Below are 23,273 nucleotides of genomic sequence, written 5' to 3'. Positions count from 1 at the left end.
TAGTGTAGCAACTGTATCAATCTGTGACTTTCTTAAAGACTTCAGAGCTTAGAAAGACTTGCATTCCTGATGTGTTTTGTAGCTAAAATGCCTTGTCAGCTCAGAGAGGAGCAGTTCAAATGACATTCTTACTGTCAGGTCACATGGATGATGCACCCCATGCTACTGAGAACACTGACATGGTTCCCCCCTTCTGCAGTGAACATGTTATGGAAAACTTTGGATTCGGTTCCAACAGAGAATAGTAGCACATAGCAGGAGAAACTACAGCACCAGCACATGCCAACCTGTCCCCTCCCCACACACTTTTTAGCTCCTGTCTCACAGGAGCTACAGTCTGCTACTTTGAAAGATAAACTAACTTGTTAAAAAAGCCTTGAAGCCTTCAGTGAACATCTCCTTAGAGAAGCTGTTCCCTTATTTAAACTCACAGAGGTTTGCTGCCATCCAGCAGCTACCTGGCTGTGCAAGTGCTTAGAGAAACCCTGCAGGTCTCACTTTCCCCACCAGCTCCCTCCCTCCTCTCGGGGGCTTTGTATGTGTGTAGGGCTTTGGCATGGGGTTAAGAGCTGCATGGACACCTAGAGTGCAAAACCCACATGGGTTTGGGGAAATTAGTTCTGATAGTGTCTATACATTATTAAGACCAAGGGTCGGAAGTGCATGGGCTAAGGTCCAAATTCACAATGAGACAAACACATAAATTGTGATATTAATAATTTCAGAATCTTGTCTGAAAATAGCATACCAGAAAATCAAGGTACAAACATACACATTTTATTACAAGATTCCTTAAAAATTGTTGCTGGTAAAACAGGATTTGAAATTCAAGCAAATAATTGTATCTTTAGTCAGTCTTTTGCTAATTTAGTCACTCTGAATTTCATCAAAAAGGGGCTATATCCCCAGGAATTCCTCTGGTACAGGAGTCCTTCAAAGTCTTGTTCAATTACAATGTAAATAAACATACAACAAAGATGACTGACTAAAGATCGAAGTCTCTAAGCAGACGAGCAGGACAGAGTGCAAGGAAGTTTAAGTGACAGAGCTTCACTTTCTCTTGTAAGTAAAGTGAGAAGAATTATACCTGCTCTTTAGTTTCATGGTGAGTGGAGTCAAGGTCCCTGGTGTCAGGTGTGGACCTGCCTGTTCTCCTCCCTTTATTCTTTTATTCTACTTCTCTCTCTTTTGCCGTGTGCAGACCCTATGCCTGTATGAAAACTGACATCGATTCTTAAGGAGTTTTGGGGTTGTTTTTTTTAGATTTACATTATTAACAAAAAAGGGGCTCTTGATTTAGCAGCTCTGTGTGAGATGTACAGTCAGAGAATAAAGATTGCTGTTAATCTCAGGCCATCAGGGGACCTGTGGATGACAAAAGTGAGATGCCAGAGAGCCACTGCCTTGGAAATCCCACTCAGACTGGGTGCACCATCCAGCTCCTGCTGGGCTCTCCCAGGTGCTGGGAGTTCTCCACAGAAGGAGGCTGCATTTTCATGCCAAGTAGGGTTGCACAGTGATTCATTTCCATCCTATGCTCATCAAACGTCCCGTTCTTTCTGAGCTGGCACGGGAGACTGCCCAACTGATTCAGAAGCATTTGAGATTGAAGGATCAAGCCAATTACTCTTCTTTATCACTAAGAACTCTTAGACAAAATTGAGTCAACTTTTTTTACCCCTTGCAGCTTTGGATGTGACCTTCTTCAGCCAGCGTGGCTGTGAGGCAGTGGATTGCCTGGACAGAAGCTGGCAGCTCTGTGTTGCATGTTCCAGCAGCTCCCAACACCAAATTCCCACATCCTATCACTTGTTTCTTTACCAGTCCTGTGTGTTGTATCAAAAATTCCTGGAAGCCCCATTTTATATTCTCCCTGGCTGCACTAGGTCCAACCTGAGGTCACATTTAGGAAAAGTTACACTACCATCATTTTTCACCCCTTTGTCAACCAGGGTACTGTTTACAATGTTACATCATAAAATGAACTTTTTTGGACCATTTTAGGATATGTCTTTTCCCATCTGCTTTTACCTGTCCTGCTCTTAGATAGATTTTGGCACCCAAAACTTTTCCTTCCCTTTCCTTGCACTAGTAGAGAGATATGGAAGATCCTTGCCTTCTGTATGGTTTAAAAGCTTTCTCCCACTGACTTGACTGTTTCCACACCCTTTCAGAGGGTAAAAGTGTCAGGGTTTTCCCTTTGTTGCTGGTGTCATTTTGATTTTAGGGCCCTAGGCCACTGCTGTGGCCATGTCTCTAGAAACCAGCTGTGAGTTTGAGTCTCAGCATTTGCAAAGTGTTGAAGCATAGCTGGCCCATCCCTCCAGCCCCACTGATACAGCAGCGTGCAGAGGCTGCCAAAACAGCTCAGGTTAAAATAATATCCCCCCCAAAACCTTTTATGCTGCTTTATTTCAGTGATCCAGCTTAGAGTGTGGTCCTACAGGCAGGGAGGGAGGGGAAACAGGTCAGGCTGCAGCAGCCAGAGGAAAGGGAACAGTCAGAAGAGGGGGACAGCAGGAGGTGAGGAGCTCCTCAGCCTGGCTGTGCTGCTGAAGCCCCTCTGAGGCTCTGTCTCTGGTAAAAGCTGTCTCCAGTCTCCTTGTGCTGATGTGAAGCACAAATAGAGCAGGACTGAGGGGGAGGAGAGGGTCTCAGGGGTTCCCAAAGTTTGCAGGAAGGCAGAAGAAAGGCAGCCAAGTGTTGTATTTGCTGTTCATGACTCCTGGACAGGGAGGGGGCAGTTCCCTGCGGCTCTGCTTCCAAATCTATCAATGCCAGCAGCAGCCTGGAGGCAGCCTGGCTGTCCTGAGCGAGTGTGACTCACTGCTATGCCACACAGCTGAGTTATTTGGGGTGGGTGGGCAGTATTTGTCACACTGTGCATGAGGGTTTGGCTATTTTAAGCAAGCACATAGGCTGTCTGGGCTGCTGGGACAATTTTGCTGTACACACAGAGGTCTGACTTAAGCTTACTGGAGCAAGATGAATGTGGTGAGGGCAAAAGCATTACCTGCACAGAAGAAAGGCAAGACACTGCAGCAGTGCTAAGTAACGAAATTTATTGCAGTCGATGCCACATGAAAAGCTGAATGATTCTTAAACTTCATTCACAACTTGTCTAATAAGACCTATGATGAGTATTACAGTCTGGGACTGAGCATTTAAAAGTGCTCCCTTGACATGCGCACTACTTAAAGAACACTCAAGTGATGAATTTGTTTTCCAGTGCTTGAGGGAGATTGAGTGTTCCCTTGCTCACACAAGAAGTCCCTGATCTTACTGCAGATAGAGAACAGACCCTGCTCTGCTGTGATTCTGAAACAAGGGAGGGAGGAAATCTCAGTCTTGTAGCAGGGACTCTTTGAGTTAATAAAGTGTTAATAATGAAGATTTGTCTTTCTCCAGGAAGAAAAAAAAAATGGTGAGAGGCAGAAGAAATGATGGATAGGAGGAATTGTCTAAACTTATGGAGTCAGCTACATAACTCCCACTACCCACTTTGGGCTAAATACTCCAGGCAGCCTTAGAGGTTGGAGCCTATATAAATTTAGACAAGCCCAAATTCAAACACTATACTGATGACTTCTTACCCCACAAGGAACCTTTTAATTTCTGATGATAAGGATTCTACCTAAGTGTGAAAGAGAAACAGAATATACTAATTTTAATGCAAATAGATTTTTTTTTTTTTCAGATGAAAGGTGCTGCATAAAAGTAGAGTGGCAGTGCTGTAAATATTCTGCTTGTGGTCCAATTACTTACCATTAACTACTGACATCTAGACTTGCTGTTATAAAAAAATACATGCTTTTTTTTTTTTTTTCAATTAAGCAACGCTTTTACACTTCCAAGTCAATTTTTGTACTTTCAGTGCTCCCGGAAATTCGAAAATTGGTGAAGTTCGTCTGGGGACTCATTTTGTAAAGATCCTGAACTTTTCCTCTGAAACAGAGTAAAGCAATGGGGGTTGATATGTTTCATGTTTTCCTTTTTCCAACCTTTACTCACATAAAAAGCTCCCTGTACTGTCAGAGTATTGAGTTGTGCCAGTGTTTGTCAACAGAGGTGGATCAGAAACCCATTAATCATGGAACTGGAAAAGAAATGAGTCTTGTGTGTTGCTAATGAAGGAATTGATATGGTTTTCTCTATAGACTGAGGTATCACTAGAGTAGGATCTCAACTGAAAATAAAAAGAGAAATGATGTTGTTTTCCAGGGTGTGTCCACTGTCTGAGGACAGATGTTATCAAGCACAGAAAGCCTTAAACCACTGTTCTGGCTATGGGACTCTGTTCCTGGCTTTGCTTTGGATGATTTTAGGCAAGATGATGATACTCTGTGCCTTAGCTTCCTATTCTGTAAAAGGAAGATAATGATGTGCTCTCCTTTGATGTTTTGCCAGACTAAATGTTAAAAATTCAGTGCATGGGCTGCTGCTCCTCAGGAATTACTTCCCCTCCAGCTAGCTCAGATGTACCTTTTTGCCAGTTTGAATAAGAGTTAAAGAGGTAGGTAGGATTTAAGATGCAGAGTCAGATGATTTCATCCTACCCCAAAAAAGCTTTAAATACAAACCCACAAATATATGCATCTAGTAATGAAAACTACTTCAACATGTGAACTAAATGTTGCTGTTAATATTATAATTAAAGAGCTCTTGGATGAACAACTGGTTAAGGTAGAAGGTTCATAACAGTTTCTGTTTCACAGAATCACAGAATAGCTTGAGTTGGAAGGGACTTGGATCATCCCATTCCAACCCACTGCCATGGGCAGGGACACCCTCCTCTAGAATAAAATATTCTGCCTTGCAGAATTAAAAGAGGTAAAGTCCATGTTCACTACCAAGCTCAGTGCAGGACAGTGTATCCCTGTGGGAGCCTTCCTATAAGAAAGCTGGAAATGCAGTCCTGGGGGGCCCAGAAGAGCAAAAGCCAGTGCTCTCTTCTGGTGGATGTGTGAAAAAGCCACAAGCACACCTTGGCAGAGCAGGGGGAGCACTTTTGGAAAGGTGAATTTTATTTTTTTTCGACATGCTTCTGCTTTGAAGTTGGATTAGAATTGCTTTGGCTCCCAGGAAAAGGTTGAAGCCATTTTCTCACAGATGGCAAATGCCAAATCCTTTAGGAACACTATTTGCAAAAAGGTGTTGTCTCATGTAAGAGAAATGTTTTCATGATGGGTCCTTTTGCTGCTGTGTTAGTGATAAAGGAAGGTCACAGATAATTGTGTTCACTTTTTAAAGCACAATGTTGTTAAATCTTTTATATAGGGATAAAAGTTAAAAAAATGTCTTGTCTCCAGTAGAGACAGCTTCTCCCAGAACAGAGGGAATCCAGAATCAAGCAGAGACTGGAATTTTAAAGCTGATATCACAGATCTCTTCTGTTGCCCCTGGTAATTCATAAAAGAAAAGAAACTGCCTGTTTTTAATCTTACTCTCAGCAAGCCAGACCAAAAAGCCCAGGATTAACTATCACACCTTGAAAAAAATGTGTCTTTACTAATCTCTCTTAATCCACAGGAAAGGTACTTGAAAATAATCACTATAACTAAGCTGCAAGTTCTTTCAGCTTTGATTTCACAGATCAAACAGTGACCAGTGTTACAAAAATGAAAAAGAAAAAGGAAAAGCTGTTGTTTTACTGAATCCTTATATTGTATAAACATCTAGGAGCTATTTTGGCTTTAATCTAATGGCTTCTTGATCTTTGCAGGTTTGGACAGCAGATGCTACAACACTTCACAAATCTCCCTCAGATTTTCTTTGGAAGGACCTGGTGAGATTTAGGACAAGCCTTTACTGTGCTGCCATTGTCTGTGAGCACAGTGGTCAAGTGAGTGCCCTGAGAAAAATCACCACCCAAGTCCAGGACAGACAGCCCTATCACTGCATTTCCCTCAGAGATTTAGGATCATGTGGTTAAAGTCCTCGTAGAATCAAGCAAAGCAAACCCAGCAGATCTGTGATCACTGTGTTAACCTTGCTTCAGTGTGGATGTGAATTTTTAGGATCTGAAGGACAGAAGAAAAACAGTGGATTGATGCCATCACTTGTTGACTGAAGGGCTGCCACCCTCACAGCGACTGAAGCTGGGGCTCCACAAGTGTGAATTACGTCTTGGAACTGTTGAGTGCATGTTGACTTTTGGCCTCACCTTTTCACATTTACTCCCCTTCTAGCTCAGTTTGGCCATACTTGCTGTTACAACAGTGCCAGGAGATCAGAGGCTGAAAGGAAACTTGAGATGTGATTGCTCCTGGCTGTGGCCTGCCTCGGTCTGGAAGATCTTAAGAAACACAGACTCCACCATGTCTCCAGGTCATCTGCTTTAGTGCCTCACTCTCTGTGTGCTTAGAAAAGCTTTCTTAGTGCCTAAATGGAATTTTTTCTGCCTCGGTTTTAGTCCTTTCCTTCCTGTCCTATCCACTGTGGACATGGGGAACAGGTTGCTTTTTCTTCCTTCAGCAGCCTTTGACACACTTGCAGAAGTCCTGTCCTCTTTTCTCTCCTTCTTTGGCCAATTTACTTAATTGGAGCTGCAGAATTTAAAGGGTCTTAGATGACGAATCCACCTTAAATATATTTAAAGACTGGAAATGGATTTTGCAGTAAAAACTCTGGAATTTGTTGGTTGTGATTAGTATTTGTCTTTCAAATGTTAAATAACTCAGAAATACATTGGAGTGCCTCCCCTTTCAGCCCTCCTTTGTTTGCCTACAGCAAACAATTTTCTTGATGAAAAAATGTACAATATAAATAAGCTGTGATACGTTCTTTGGTTTTTTTCAGGCTATGGCTTGGTACACTCCTCTCTACTGGAACAGAAGACAAGGATGGGGGTGAAAGAGGAAAGTGAAACATTTGAGAATATTGTCATAAAACTTTCTCAAGGACTGAGCAAAAAGAAGGATGGAAAAATGAACAGGAATTTACAAGAACTGATTCAGAGTGGAAAAGAAACGAAAAAAGACAAAGCTTCATTAAAATGTATCTGACATTCATTATGTGTACTCTGTAGTTGCAGCATCGTACCAGCCTTGCTCTGTGAGTGAATGCTTTTAAATGAGCATCTTGTTGGAAAAGCTCTGCATTTAGAAAATAAGAATTAACCTTAACCCTCAAACAGGAATCCAACCTGAATCTCCTTATAGGAGTGCACTCATTGTCAGTCAAGACTAAGCAGGAAGTTAAACTGAAGTAAAATTGTTCTTAAAATGTGAATTCATTATCATGTATTATCCTTTGAGCCTGAAACGTTTAGAGACCACAACCTGGAACACTTCCAGCCAGAAATGTTGATGTTCACAGAACCTTCGTCTTGAGGAGGGTGGACCTGAACTTGCTGTTCTCTCAGCCCACTGTGCTTTGATGCGGGGTAGGCACTGAAAACTGGTTGCTTCAGAACTTCCTTTTAGGCTTTGTATCAAACTTAGAATTGGGAAAACCGTGGAAAATATGTGGGTCATTGGTCCAGCTTGGGCACCCAGGTCTTGGTCAGGAACACCAGAGCTGAGCCATTCACTGTTTTAAAAAAGAAACACAGTACTGGTGGTTTTTTCTAAGAAACATTTGTCACACGGGCTTTGCAATGGAAAAAAAATGTATTTAAAAAGTAAAGAATCGGCCAATCTGAATATATTTTCACCAAAAAGGTGGGTGATCCTTCTCATGTTTGGAGTGGTTTCTCTTCTCTAAATTTCTTCTCCAGACTGTGGCTGGAGATGTTCAGAAGATGAACAGTTTTCAGCATAGGTTATACTGGCTGTTTTTCACAAACTTTGTTCTTAAAAATGGCTAAATCACTTTTGCTCAAACTCTCCAAAGAAACTAAGTCAGAAGAAGAGAGAAATTATGTAAAAATTCAGTGCAGAGAGTTCAAGTCTGGCAGAATTATAACCAAAGGCAAATGGTAAATTATAATGTGATATGTCAAATTATGTAGAAGTTGCAGTTCTTCTACCTAGAACTAAATGCAAAATGCATCAAATATATGTGTGCTGTCTGTTAGGTGTATTGCATAAATTTAAAGTATATGTGCAGGAACCACTGTAAATTTATGCAAAAGACATGAATAAATATGCTAATGCAATACAAGAAATAATGCAGTAATATATAAAATATACATATTTTTTGTAACTTGTGCACATACATGCATGTGCAAAATATGTGAAATACACACAATAGACTTAATTGAATTTCTGTTTACAGGAGGAAAAATAGACTTCTACATCCCTTTTCCCTAATCAAAGTGCCTGGTGCCAAAGCTAAGTGTCTTCCACTGAACCCTCACTTTTCCCATTGATGGGAATGATGGCAGCAGTTTTTGAAGTCATCAAGGCCTGACCCTGTGCCAGGTGAGTTCTCTCTGTCCCCCTCCCTCAACACATCTATTTATTTGTAAATTATTTATATTTGCTACTGCAAGAATATATTATGTACATTATAAAGCATGCACACAAATAGATATTTCAAAGGAGGAGATAAATATTCAAAAATACTATTTAAAATATTTTAAAAATCAATTATATTTATTAATATTAAAAAAGTATTTTCTTCCTGCGTGTCAGTGGATTGCCTTGCACTTCCCCTGGAAGACCACTGCTCTAAGTGACTCTTGTCACTAATACTGGTGCACTTAGGAAATTAAACAAAATATTATGAATTGGTAAGAGAAGGAGACTCACATTGGCTGCGAATTGTTAATTAGGCAGTAATGAGAAAATCAGTGTGTAATTTGGGTATGTCAAACCCACAAAGCTGTTGACATCCTGGAAGGACTCAGGGGAGGAGGACAGAGTGAAAAAGTGCCCAAAGAGACTGATTAAGGTTAAAATGAGTAAAATGTGTGTTGGACAAACAAGGTGAGGGGGTTCAGGAATCACAGCAAGAGGGGAAGCAGTCTTAGATCCAGGAAACAGAACTAAAGGGAGCAGAACCAAGTGAAACATAGGAAGGTTTAGGATGAACAGGTAAATAAAAATGAGTTTCAGTATAATCTTCCACTTGTACTCGTTCCATTTAGTGTTTTAAACCACTGGTAAGATTTAAGTGCCCTTAATTTTAAAGGAACTGGGTATCCAGCTCCTGAATCCAACTTTGTAGCACTCTTTAGTAGACACTTAAAACCAGACTGGTGAATTAATTTGAATATACCCAGGAGGTCACTCTGTGACTGGCATGGATATGTGACTGCACAGTTAGCAGGAATTTTTCCCCATTTCTGGGAGTGCCAGCCTAGGAAAAGCCTTTCAGCTTGAGACAGGAAAGTATTTATGCATCTGCTTGTCTTTAACACACAAACAGTAATTCTGCAACCAGGGAGGAGTGTCAGGGAGATCTTTCTCAGCTGTTAAATCCAGGCAAAGCAGAAAGCTGGAGAGGGACTTCTTATAGGGGCAGGACAAGGGGGAATGGTTTCAAACTGAAAGAGGGTGTGTGTAGGTGGGATATCAGGAAGAATTTCTTCCCTGTGAGGGTGGGGAGGCCCTGGCACAGGTTACCCAGGGAAGCTGGGGCTGCCCCATCCCTGGAAGTGTCCAAGGCCAGTTTGGATGGGGCTCTGAGCAACGCGGGACAGTGGAAGGTGTCTCTGCCTGTGGTGGGGGTGGTGGAACGAGATGATCTTTGAGGTCCCTTCGAACCCAAACCGTTCTGTGATTCTAAGATTAAAACCTGATGCAATCAGCTGTAGTGGACCTGATTTCATGGTTTGTTTCCTGCTCTGTCTGAATCACTGGTAGCATCAGGTACTGGGTGTCTATTTTGTGTCATCCTGGTTTGTCTCATTTGCTAAAGCTTATTTTGTCTTGTGGTGTGTCACTCTGCTCTTCTGCAGAGCTGGGTCCCCCATACCTGTTCTGATAGTTTCCTGGACAGGGAAAAGCTGGGGACAGAGAGGAATTGGCAGCTGGGAGTGCTGGTTGTGACCTGGCAGAGAGAGAGGCCATGCCTGCAGATTTGTTTCCTGAGCGTGGGAACTCTGAAGGCAGAACTCAGAGCAAGGTGGTCTGTCACACACTAAATACATCTGATTTCTGTAGGTTTTCACATGCAACCCGCATACCCTCAGTCTCTCTTTCTCAGATCTTTGCAAAAGATAATTCAGCTCAATTTACTTACGGTTCATTTGCAGTTCTTTTCACTACTGAATTATGAAATTATTCCTCTTAATACTGCCAGGAGAGTTAATAATACCCAAGATATCAGATTAAAAATTAAATAAGGGTATAACCATTATTTTACTCTCATAAATATTCGTGTGTGGTACACATTACTGCTGGATTTTTCCAGAACTGAATACATAGAGATACAAGCATCATTCTTATTTTATTACAACCCAAAAATTACAAGTGCTTCAGGCAGATTTGTACAAGTATGCCACTAGACATTATTACAGATGGTAGTGGAATGATGATCTTCAAATATACAATGGAATGATGATTTTGAACCATATTACTACTTTCTTTTTTTCCCTCTCTTGATTTTTCTTTCTTTGATTAAAGTTTTTAACTAATAGGTTCATAACTGGCATGAACACTGGGGTCCACAGTAATTGCAGTCTTGTTTAGGTCCTGGTCCAAGAAAGCTTCCCTATTCAGCAAGGACTCTGCAACTTGTTCATAAATGCTTTATAATATCAGCAACTTACAGAAAGCAGTATTGATAACTTGCACAAGCACACTTTTAATCACTATTATCTTTAAATAAGGATACTTACTTACCTAGTGCCACATTACAGTAAAGTTAGGTCAATGCCTTTGAGTTGAATTAGCAATTCAAAGTATTTTTGCATTTTCCTCTTAGATGCTTAATTTGGCTTTTCAAAATCAGTGTAACATATGCTTGTATTTCAGAAGCCCACTCAAAACTGCAGAAATGATACTGTTTGATCACATTTGCTTCTTAGCTTTGAGTATTTACCTTCTCATACATCTGTTGTACCCTTTCTAGCTCCCAGCTCTCCTCTATAATAGTCAAACATTATCTTTCCAATCTCTTTTTGTCATATCTTAAGTTATCTTCAAATGGTGTTTCATTTCATTCTTCATTATCTTTAAATTATAGGGGTTTTTATTCATTGTAGAACTGTCTGTTTGGTTTCCTCTTCACCCAGGTAGCCTCATTTTCTTCTCAGACTGAGGGATAAGAGGGAAAAAACCCCTGCTACTGTCACAGATCACAAAGTTAGAGCTGAGCTCCCACCTCCTGTTTTCCTCAGAATGCATCACTCTGGCGATGTTTCTTTTCTGTTGTTGTTATGAATTTCACTCAGAATCAAAATGCTCAGCTGTGAATTTCGCAAGGAGTTTAAAAATAACCGTGGGGTGATGGTGAAGTGAGCACTTTGAAGCCTCAGCCAAAACCAGTGAGTTTTGTCAATCAGAATGTTTCCCCGTTGCTAAGGAAACCTAATTAAGCTTTCAGTGGCAAATTGAACCTGCAGACGAGGAACATATTCAGCCAGTGAAAAGGAGCCAATTCCTGGCACTGTCTTCACTAGCAAATGCATCAAGCCTGAGAGCTTTCTGTTCTTTCCACGGTTCTCATGGGTTTTGTCCCAGAAATTGAGAGTTGAGTGAGATGAGATGCACTCATATCATGGTGTGTTTGCTCTCTTGATTTGTCCCAAGCACTTGACTTCCATAGTTTAGGGAACTGCCCTGTAATCTCCAGAAATATCTGCAGATATTTCTGCCCTTGCACATCAACATATCACAGGCAAGACTGAGCAATAACACTGGCCACTATAAATGATGTTGTACAAACACACAGATGCAGTTTTTGAGTAGCAGGAGGTCAAACAAGACATAACAGTGATATCCCATGATAAGAAACTAAGTCAGCTGCTTTCTCCAGTAGATCAATTGACCAGTGTGGATCAATGAACTGTTCCTATTGTTGCTAAGACACAGAGCAAAAGCTCCTCAGCTTGCTCATCGCAGTGTCATTCCCTCTGGCTGACACTCAGGTGCTCCAGGAGACTGTACCTTTGAGTGTGTTTATGCACCCTCTGCCAGCTTAAGTTTTTCTGTAGTCTTCAAAACCTTAGAATAACTTCAGTTTCTTGATGGATGCAGATCAATATCTGGAATTTTGAGGTTTTGTGGTGCTAAGGAAGAGGGTGATCCAGTAAAGGCGACCACTAGGGTGACAGAAAGTTATTTGTCAGGTAGCAAATGCTGTACTATCACATGGGAATTCTGGTTTCTTTATTGCTGCTTTCTCAGCCATGACACCTTGTGGCCTGACACTGTGTTTCCCTATCTGCCAGGGAGATGAAAAATCAAAAAATATTTCCTTATCTATTTATTGTTTGCCACTTAGAAAACAACAATGTAATGTGCATTTGAGTATTTTTGTTTCAGGAAGCAAAACCTGCACGTTATTCTGATCTAGAATTCTGGAGGAGGAGAAAAACCGCAGGAGGTCAAACCTCTTGCTGAGGAGGAAAATCAAGGGGATAAATAATAATTGTATGTGGCAATATAAACAAGCAAACAACTCACCTCCTTCCATCATAGTCGAGTAAATTACATTGTGGATACTTTAGTGCCAACAAAAACAAGTCAAAGATGTAACCATGGTTTTGTGGAGTGAGAGAGGAGGTGGGGTTTGATAAGAGGCTTTCCAAAGACTTTATGGAACCCAAATACCTCTCCCACCTTTGTGGGTGACCAGAAGTGACAGCAGGTGATTGTTGTGGGAAGGCTGTGGTTGCAGCTGTGAAAAAGCAGTTCTGTCCTGGATAATTTTGGCAGAGCATCCTGACCTTCGAGAAGCCATGACTAAGGATGGCCCTTTATCTTCTTGTCTCCTATTGCAGCACATTGTCTGTGACCAAGTCACTCAATAGGGTGGTAAAATGAAGTCCAGAGATTGCTCACATCTTAACAATATCTAGGTCTTATGAAATCTCCAGGTGGACTTGCTTAAAGGTGGTGCTGATGTCAGTAGAGACGTGGAGTAACTTAAGAGATGATTCTATGGTAAAAGTATGTCCAGGGCTGAGATTAGGTCTGGACACAGTTCATGGAACTGACAGAAATCCGGGGTCATGGAGTGAAAAAGCTTTTTCTCTCCCAGCCAGGAATTTATGGAGAACTGCAGACAATGAACAGAGGGAGCCAAAGCCATGAGGATTTTTCCAGTGAGACTTGTGTAGATGATGTAAGGCAGATAGTCTGAGAGCACCAACTAGAGGGAAAGACAGAGGAGAAAAATGACATGATCTCCATTCAGAGGGTGATAAAGTTTTGGAGAAGCACGTGCAGTTCATGGGCAGCCACCTGTGATTTTGGCCAACCAATGCTTGCTGAAATCCAATTCAACCAAAAGTCTGCAAGGGAGAGTTCGATCCTTTAAAGTAAAAGTATCTTAGTGACAACCAGTGACCTTGTGATTGTATGTTCATCCCGATGTGCCGTTTGTTTAAAATGTTCTTCCAGAAAGTCAGAAGAAACAGAGTGTTTTTGTTGTACCGTGTTTGATTCCTAAATTGACTTTCTTTTCAAGGTAGCTGTGTGGAAATAATGACTGTTGTCATCAACATGAAGGAACTAGCCAGAAGAAAAATCCTTCAGCTCCCAGCTGTGTGAGTGGGGAAGGCAGAAGGAGGCCTATTCAGTCAGGAGGGGTGAGTAGAGTTTTCAAACAGTTTTCAAAACAACTAAGCAAGCAAAGAAAAAATGGTAGAGCTTAAAACCCCCACAATTCAGAACACAAGAATTTCTTTATTTTGTTGAAAATCCTTTTAGTCTTCTTTCTGTGAGAAAGACCTGTGCCAGACCACAAATGGAAAGCATCTGGATTCGGGCATTGCAACTTGAGCACAGCTGGACACATCTAATTCTAGAGAACTTCTTGTTTACATCTTAGGTTTGCTTTAATTTGGAATCTATTTACAGTGTTCCTTCCAGGAAAAAAGAAGGTTTAAATGCACACTCAGATGTATTTTTTATCTATTGAAGACTCCATTGCACGCACTAGCCTACCTAAAGACCCAGAATCATGTGAAGCTTTCACATGTAAATATGTAGACACTCAAACTTGAGTTGTTGCAAGTTCCTCTTTCCACCTTCTTGATTTCTAGATTCTTCCCTGGGAGCTGTTTCTTTGATTTTACTTAATATCAGTTCCACAATTCGTTGTCATGCAGAATATTTTGTTTATATCTGTATTACAAAATATCATTAGATATTCAGATGTCAGGAAACATTATTCCAAACTCTTATTTTACTTCTTAAGTTCTGTTACAAAAAGGCATAAGAATTGTGGGGTTTGTCCATCAAACTACTGATATATACAATTTATTATAGTAATTATAATAATTAATTTGTGCAATATGTATTGATGTTGCTTACAGTGTTTAGTGTTCTCCAAAGTGCTTTATACATTTTTATCTATCTATATATATGAAGAAAAAGATTGATCAGCCTATTACATCAGGTAGAAATAGAGAAGAAAACAAACTGGAGGATTATTGTTTGTGCCTGCCTGCTCACTATATACATGAAGTGGGGCTTTTTGCCCAGGTACAGACTTTTTCATCTTTGTCTTATGCAAAATCATAGTAATAACACGTCTCTCCTGGGGGCAGTGTGAGTCAGCAGTGTTTGTAAAAACCTTCTCTATCTGTAGCTGAGAGGCACTTTGGAAGTGCAGTGAACTGGTGTTTTTCTCAGTGACACTGGATTGAATGCTTTCTAATTAAGAATTCCACAGTTTCAGAGAAACTTGATGAATTAAAATGACCTCAGGAAAACCATGGCCAAGTCATTTGCTTTCTGGTCTCTAGGTTTGTTACATGATAGTCAGGGCTCAGTGGAAGTATTGCAATAGCCAAAGAAAACCATATGACATTTTACAGTTTTATGGGGAGGAAGCCCTTAACACCATGTGCTCGGTGTTGGTTCACACTGTGGAAATTCCATGTCTCAAAAACCAGCTCATCTTGTGACCTGTGATGTTATCAACAGTAACTCTGTACACAGTTGTCTCAGAGCAAATGAAAACAAGGGTCTTTGCTTTATTTTCAGCAAAAGAGATTTAAAAGAACACTTCAGATTACAGAAAGTTAAAAATTCAGCTTGACACTGATGTACCTGATTTGTAGCAACTCATTAAATCCTAGTGTCACAGAGCCCTAAAAATATATCTGCTTCACAGCCAAGTCAGGCTTTCATTCAGATATTCCTTAAAAATCATTTTACCTCATAGCATTATTCTTTCAGACAAGGCAGACTGTCAAGAGCACTATCTTCAATCCCACTTGCCCATTTTGCCATGAAGAGTTGTCCAAACCAGCTGAGACAGAGATACAGATCTATAGGTTCTTGCACAGGGTAAGAAATAACAGAGCAGCTGAGTTTACTGCAGCTGAAAGGGCCATGGGATGTGCTTCTGAAAGTGAGGACACAGAACTCTCATGCACAAGCACACACACATACTAGTTGCTCTACAGAGTACAGATAATTTTGTGTATTTTACTGCCAGTGATTGTTATAAACAGTACTTTATGGTTTTTCCAGGTGCTGGATGCATTTGTAGTGCTGTAACAGTGATGGATGTCACATTAGTGTGTAGGGCCTTTTGACTCACTATGGCCCTATGTTCATATGGAAACAATCATAATCTTTGTGTAGTCCTAATTTCTCAGTCCTGAAACCAGAGGGGATTCTGAGAGACACCAGAAACTGATGACTCAGAAGCACAAAATTTTTGGTCCCATATAAAGGTAGTTTCAATGTGGGAAACTGAATAGAAACTTAAATCACCTAATGCATCTTGTATGGATAGTCTTATTCCAAACTAGAATGCCTTTTTCCTGGCTTAACCTGTTTCTCTTTCAGAATTGTATAAACTAAATCAGAGAAAAAACCAAACAAAACAAAGAATAAAACCCAATTCTTATTTTGCATGGAATATATAGAGAGTCAGTTAAATCCCTGTGTCCACAGTGGTCATAGTTATAACTAGTAAGTTATAACTATAGAACTTATATACTAGTAAGTTTTACCATAAAAACTACCTTAATAAACACCTTCACAAAGTATCCTATAGATAACTTGTCCTCTAGTGTATATTAATTCCAGAGGAATATCTGTGAGCATGCACTGAGCTCAGATATAACTTAATAATGACTTCCTGAGTGATTTTATGTTGTTCTTGAATTGGGTTTTTCACGGCATTTAATGTAGGGAAAATCTGATTGCAATAATCAAGAGGGTTTACCCTTGAAGCTAATTGACCACAGAGTGGCTTTTTTTCTAGATGGAAAATGGACCTTTTCCATGCCAAATAGTCATTAGGAAAGCTTAGATTATTTGAAAAGTGAAATTCAATTATGTGACAGAGCCAGATCAGAAGTGTAGCTTTCCATCCCAGTGCAAGTGTCTGTTTTGTGGGTAAAAAAAAAAACAACAGGATAGAGAGGACAAGGCTGGCTACCTTCCAAACTCTTTTGTGGGGTTGGTAGGAACCTCAGGATGGGAAAAGGGGCTGCAGGAGTCAGGGCAGAAGGAGATGCTGCCTGACCTAGTGCTTTCTCCACTGTAGTGGTCCCCACAATCCTTTCTCACGAGGAATACTAGCAAACTTAATTTTAAATATACATTCAAAATGCAGATTTCAAATCAGCAGGGTCCTGTGGTTGATAAGCCATCCTTTTTTTTCTTTCAGTTTGGTTCTTCTGCAGTGGCTACTGTTATGTTCCAAGGTATTTATTTTTAAACAATGAAATAAGAAGCAGTCCACACGAGTTATGTGCAGGCACAGAGTCAATTGTCAGAATACTAGTGCAGCATTAATGTTGATATTCTCCTCACTGCATTTCAGGTCACCTGGAACAGCTCAGGAACAAGTGACACACCAGATTACTGTTAGAGGGAAGATGGAACAGGCAGTCTCTCCTGGTACCCTTTTGTTTTCTCATTTTCTTCCCCTGCACTCCCAGCACCTTTGCAGTGCTGAGACTGAGCGGCTCCAGCAGTGGGGATGTTGATGACAGGGATTTAATTCCAAAGCCTCTCTCACCTGCATGTCAGCAGTGTGGATTTTTGTGTCCCAGTGGCTGTCACAAGCAGATTGCTACCATGTGGGATGTGTTTGTAGGTCTCAGTTCAGTCTCTAGTAGAGAAGCCACTGCTTTATGGTGCTGCTACTAAACAGTAACATCCTGAAAGCAAAGGCAGAGCCTGCACAGGCATAGAAAAGAAGCAAACCTGTGGGACAGTTTTAAGAAAAAATGGCATAAAACCGTTGTTTCTACTACTTATCCTGTGTTGTGGATTTATTGATTTATGAAGTTTAGTCTCCAAGGTTAGCAATATTGCTTCTTTTGGAAGTTAATCACCCAAAAATTAACCTGGACATGTCTAGAGATCGATGTAACATTATCCCACACACCCACCTGAGGTTTCTTTGAATACTGTGGGACAAACCAGGGTATTTCAAAACAAGGAAATTAAATCTGTGCCTTATCTCTGATCCCTGTATTGCCTACAGTTTACAGTTTTCATGACATGGAAACCCTCTATCCAGGCTTATCCCAGTTAAGTAATGTAGGGCAAGGCCACTCCATATTCTGTCTTATCCTTTATTCATACAATCATAGACTGGATGGAGTTGGAAGGAACATCAAAGACCATCCAGTTCCAACCCCCTGCCATGGGCAGAGATACCTCCCACTATCCCAGGTTGCTCAGAGCCCCATCCAACCTGGCCTTGGACACTTCCAGGGATGGGGCAGCCGCAGCTTCTCTGGACAACCTGTGCCAGGGCCTCACCACCCTCACAGGGAACAATTTCTTCTTCATATCCTAAACCTCCTCTCTGTCAGTTTGAAGCCATTCCCCCTTGTCCTGTCACTCCAGGCCCTTGGAAATAGTCTCTCTCCATCTTCCTTGTGGGCTCCCTTCAGGTTCTGGAAGGCCACAGTTAGGTCACCCCAAAGCTTCTCTTCTCCAGGCTGGACAATCCCAACTCTCTCAGCCTTTCCTCACAGCAGAGCTGCTCCAGCCCTCTGATAGTCTTGGTGTCCCTCCTCTGGACTCTCTCCAACAGCTCCAAGTCCATCCTCACATCCACCAGCCATATTTGCCCACAGGTTTGGGCCCTAAGCACTTCATTTTTGGAGGAGTATACACTGCAAATGCCAAGCAACAGAAGCACAGCCATGACTCCATTCTGGAATGACTGCACAATCACGAGGCAACACATGGTGGATGGAGAGTGCCCTACTTCTTTTAGTTTGCTGCTTCTCTGTTAAACAAACTACAATTTTGCTGCACACTCCATGCAGGAGACACTGTAACATACAGTGAACTCCCCCATGGACTTGCAATGAATATTAAAAATTGATTGTCCAATCTGTAGGTTGATCTTGCTGTGAGTAATCCCAGAGAGTTGGTACATGTCCATGTGTCACTGCACATTTTCTTTAGGCAGAGCTCTGAAAGCAGAGTAGAATTGCTTGCTATTTATATCACAATTATTAGAAAGACAGCAGATGTAATAGAGCGCAGGAAGACAACAGGGGTTCCTGTGAATTTCAGGGCATTGTAGAAGCCTAGTTTGCAACCTTGCTGAAAGAAAATGGATTCCCCAAACCTCATGAAAGGGCTGTGCTTTTGACAAATTTCCTTTTCTTCCCCACAGTGCTGAGAGAAGCTTTCATAACAAAACTGAAAGCCAAAAGAAATTAATCACTGGGCACATCTCTACAGTTTCAAAGATTAAGTCATAAGTACCAAAAGGGTGACTACACAAAGTCCATACATGTGTTTTGTGACTAAGTGCCTGCACACAGTGCACTACTGACTTCATCTGTTCAGCTCAGGGCCCATTTTTAATTTTCAGTGGCAGTTTCAAGTGGGATGTGACTAATGGGGAAAATAAGGATTCAGTCCTGATTATATTGCCAAAATGTCCTGATGCATTCCACCAGGCAAGTCCGGGGCTTCCCAGCGTCACAGTGGAAGGTTACTTAGGGCAGTGAGGTATAAGTGCATAAAACTTCTTGCAAAAGGGATTTAAATTAAAATATATATTTGGAGTTCATTAGGGAAAAATTTGCACCTTAGTCATGACTTAGCTGAAAAATCACATTGCACAGAAAAGGCTACAGTAAGAGGTTGTTTGTGTTGCAAAACTCTATGAGCAAAAACTGAGAAATGCCAGAATTAGGGCATCCTGTGCAACCTCAGTTTAGATCCCTGAGGAATTACAGCCCTGTCCTCCACCCTGTCTTGTTCAGCTCTGGATGCATTGTGTGGTTTATGCCTGGCCCAGGCTTTTGCTGCCAAGGTCCAGGATCCTCCAGGTGTGTTTTCCAGTATTTTTGATCAGAGATTTCCTACCTCTGCCAGCTGGCTCCCGTGCTAAATTCCCCAGTTAGCTCCCTTTCCCTGTTTCTTACCACCTCTTTATCCAACTGCTCCATCCTTCCATCCTCCTGTGAGTGGTTACTGACTCCTTCCCAAGTGTGTGGATCTCGGTCTCTTCCAGCTCTTTGTTGTGAGTCGCTGCCTTCAAAATATTTTGATTTACATCACGTTTCTTACCAGAATTTGCTTTGGAAATGGTTTATGCAGAGGTGTACAAGGCCAGTACCCGTGTGCATGTCGGAAATCCTGTGTGATCCCGGAAAAGTGATGCTGCAAGTTGCATTGCATTGTCACTGGCAGCCACTGAGAGGCCACTGTACTGGAAAGATATGGGATAAAGACATAGGAGCCTTCATTGATCCACTCTATATTTATGGTGATTTGGCAAATTAATTGCTGAAAACTTTGTTAGTTTATTGTTCACAGTCCCTTGAAGGAAACTAAAATGATTCAAACAACAGGAACTGTATTGTTTTTCAGGCCTGTTTTGACTTTAAAACGTGAGATTTGGGTTCACCTGCTCTTTGTCTGTGGCCTTTTCTATCTGACTTGAGCAGAAATTTGCAATTGGATGATGTTGGTGCCTTCTTCCACCATAAAGCAACTTGATTTTTGGCTTCCATTTATACTAAAGTGACTGAACTACAGCCTGTGAAACAGCTGGCAGGTAAACACACCATGCAAATAGCTTTGTTTCCCTCACTGTCATCAGGTTTTACGGGTGCTGTGTTGTCACTTGCCTTCCTTTCTGCTGCTGCAGCACGTGCTGGATCATTTCACAGTGTGTGCTGAATACAAGCCTATCAAACTGCAAGGGGAAACTAGGCAGAAAGTAGGATTTTTTTCCTTTTCTTTAATTATTACACTTTGGAAAGATAGGTCCAGTCTACCTCAGCTTTGGAAACAGCTCTTTCTGAGCTGTACAAGGTCAGTATGTGTGTGCACATTCGAACTGATCCATGGGGCAGGAGCTGGTTTGGGAGCCCACAGTGTTGCATCACTGGCCTGGTGACTGTGAGGAGGTGACTGTGCTGGTTAATGGGGATTAAATAAATTGTGAGCAGCTGTCTCCCTAGTCTGTGGAACTGGGAGAACAACAGTGAGAGGTGTTGGCTGCAAACCAGAGTCAGTGTGTTATGACACAAGGTAGGAGGCATAAAGGACATGGTGTGCTGTCCACATGCACAGGAGCAGAGCCTGAGAGCTGATTTTAAAATAAGTGATTATTTTTAAATTTATTTTTATTGACAACATTTAATTTCATGTTCTTTAATTTCTCTCACTTATGAGTTTTTTGTTTTATTGTTTACACGCCCTGAGTCTTACAATCTCTAAACAGAGTTCATCTGGCCACAGTAAAATCTTGATCATTCTCAGTTAGCTCCTCTGCAGGCCTAATAATTTCAACCTGGAAAAGCAGCCAGTAATGAACTCAGAGTGCTGTGCTCAGATCTCCTGTCATTTCATTGCTTCTCAACACACTGCTACAGAATATTTAATGACCCTCTATGAAGTGTTAGTACAAATCACAGAATTGGAGAATTGTTAGGGTTGAAGGGACCTCTGGAGATCAGTCCAACCCCCCTGCCAAGGCAGGGTCACCTGGAGCAGGTGACACAGGAACACATCCAGGTGGGTGTGGGATGTCTGCAGGATGGGGACTCCATGCCCTCCCTGGGCAGCTGTTCCAGGGCTCTGCCACCCTTGATGTAAAGAAGTTCTTCCTCATGTTGAGGTGGAACTTCTTGTGTTTTAGTTTATGGCCATATACATAATACATAAGCCTAAACTTACAGTTCAAAACAAATAGTGGTGTGTTATAAACTGCTTTATTCGTGGCTGTTTGTCTTTTTAGTTTGCAAAATTAGTTAAACTTCAGTATGTGCAAAACCTGTGGCTCTTCAGAGTTTCCAAGCTGATCTTCCTCGAGACTTAACTTTCATCCACAAAACAAAGGGAGCCTGAGAAATGGCAGGATGAGTTTCCTCTGAAAACTGGTGATGATACTGATACATGATACTTTAGTCTCTCTGCACTTTCCTTTGTAAATGCCTCTGCTGAGAGTGTCCAAAGAGGTAACAAATAATAGCAGCTGTGTAGTAATTCTATTGAGGATAAACAATGTCTCAGTAAGGGTGGGGTTAAGGGCAGCTAATCATTCACAGAGGTCACCAAATAAGCACTTACATCACATTTCCATAGTGCTGGGGGAGTTATTTGTTTTCAGTGAATTACTCAGTAAACTTTGGCCTTGGCTGATTTCCAAACAGGCTCTAATTTTCATAAATATGTTGGTCACACAGATGAGTTTGCAGCATTTTTTATCAAGAGAACATCACAAATGCACTCGGTACAAATGCACTGGTGCATTACAGTGTATGATTTACAGTCTGTGAGCTTGTCCCTTTTATTCCTTATCCTAGAGGATATAGAGAGGAGGGGTCCAGATTGTTCATATGAATTTCGAGCTGTAATTGAACCTTTAATAAAAAGTGGTGAGCTTTGGGGAGTCTGGGCAATACTGCAGCCTGTAGGGCAGACATTCAAACCTGGGGTAACTTAGGCAGACTCTCCGATCCTGCCTTGTCCCAGTCCCATAAATCATGACTGGGGCCTTTCCAGTCCCCAGGCAGTGCTGAATCAGATTGTTGCAGGGGCTGGAAGAGGCAACATAAAGTGCTGGAGCCTGGACAGTAATTGAGGCAACAAGTTGTGTATGATCTGAGCTCTGGTCTGGAGGGCTGTGGGGAGCATGAAAAGGTACCTGGAATTCATCCTCCCACTCCTCACTGCTGTGGCCATTAACACGTGCAGTTGGCAGTGTGAAGGTGCTGTGCATTGATCTCATCAATCCATATAAATATCTCACAGGTGAGTACCCATGTGGTGTGTGCACCATCCCCTTAACTAGATCCCATGTCTCTTGGTGCTCGTTCTGTGCTTCTCCTGCAAAGGGGAAAAAGCAGAATTATGTTTTCTGGGGAAGCACAGCCCTCCATGTCTCCCCATGGAAGTCCTTGTGCTCAACAGATACAGTAAGTTACGTTAATTCATATAAAGTCAGGCAGCCTGCAGATAATTTAAATTCATCCTCAACAGCTAATACTGTGTAGTGGTAAAAACATGACCTAGATCTTCTCCCCTCTTCTTTCCTGAAGGAAGCAAAACCCAAGGCTATGTTTCTTGGCTGAAGACAGGCTGAGTTCAACAATAGCTGTGTGCCAGCCGCAAGCCCAGCTTTGGGCTCTAAATTCAGCAGCTCCAGCCTGTCCCTGAAAAGAAGATGCTACTTCTGTCCATGTACAGACTCTTCCTTATATTCAATATATATAAAAACCAGCTCTAATCTGACCAAACAGTGACCTTGACCGTGGCATCAGCTAAAGGAGAAGCCAAGAGCATCATTTATCAAGGTACACTTCTATTGACCATGTTCCCTCCGAGGAAAATATCTTGATCTCAGGCTTTATTACCGGAACTTTGGGGAAAGATTGGGTAAATTGTGGCAGCGGAGGCTTAAAAACTTGAAAGCAGCTGAGAAAGATTGCTGCTTTCTCTTCACAGTCCCAAGCAACTGCCACAATGACCACCCAGGTGTACAACACACTGGCTTCCCTTGCCACAGGATGCTTTCCAGGTGCTGCAGTCCCTTCTCGTGGGCCCTGGATTTCAGGCAGTGGATTTCAGGCAGTGGCACACTGGCTCTAAAGTGTGGCTCTAAAGCACCTGTGAATGCTACAAAGCAGCAGTCTGTACACACAAACTGTGTAAACTCAAACCCAACCTAACGAGACCTCGCCCCCTTGGGGGAGATCCATCTGGGATGTCCTGCTGGCTTCAGAAGATAGATGCTGTCTTACCTTGGTTGATGAGTAGGTGTAG

At 41.7% G+C, this 23,273-nt stretch overlaps 1 long non-coding RNA gene across 2 annotated transcripts; it reads left to right on the top strand.

Annotated features, from left to right (window-relative positions):
- The first annotated feature begins 5,695 nt into the window (after nucleotides 1-5,695).
- Nucleotides 5,696-22,785, top strand: LOC135415260 (uncharacterized). Of its 2 annotated transcripts, none has more exons than XR_010431029.1 (4): nucleotides 5,696-5,842; nucleotides 6,189-6,996; nucleotides 8,218-8,363; nucleotides 22,550-22,785. It is a non-coding gene; the product is annotated as an uncharacterized LOC135415260 (long non-coding RNA). The 2 variants fall into 2 exon arrangements; XR_010431028.1 differs by lacking the exon at nucleotides 22,550-22,785 and adding an exon at nucleotides 13,093-14,036.
- Nucleotides 22,786-23,273: the final 488 nt, after the last annotated feature.

This window comes from Pseudopipra pipra, chromosome 5 (assembly GCF_036250125.1).
Source record: "Pseudopipra pipra isolate bDixPip1 chromosome 5, bDixPip1.hap1, whole genome shotgun sequence".
In the NCBI taxonomy this organism is placed as follows: Eukaryota; Metazoa; Chordata; class Aves; order Passeriformes; family Pipridae; genus Pseudopipra; species Pseudopipra pipra.
The sequence above is the reverse complement of the archived record's forward strand: the minus strand, read 5'-3'. Positions and strand labels throughout refer to the sequence as shown.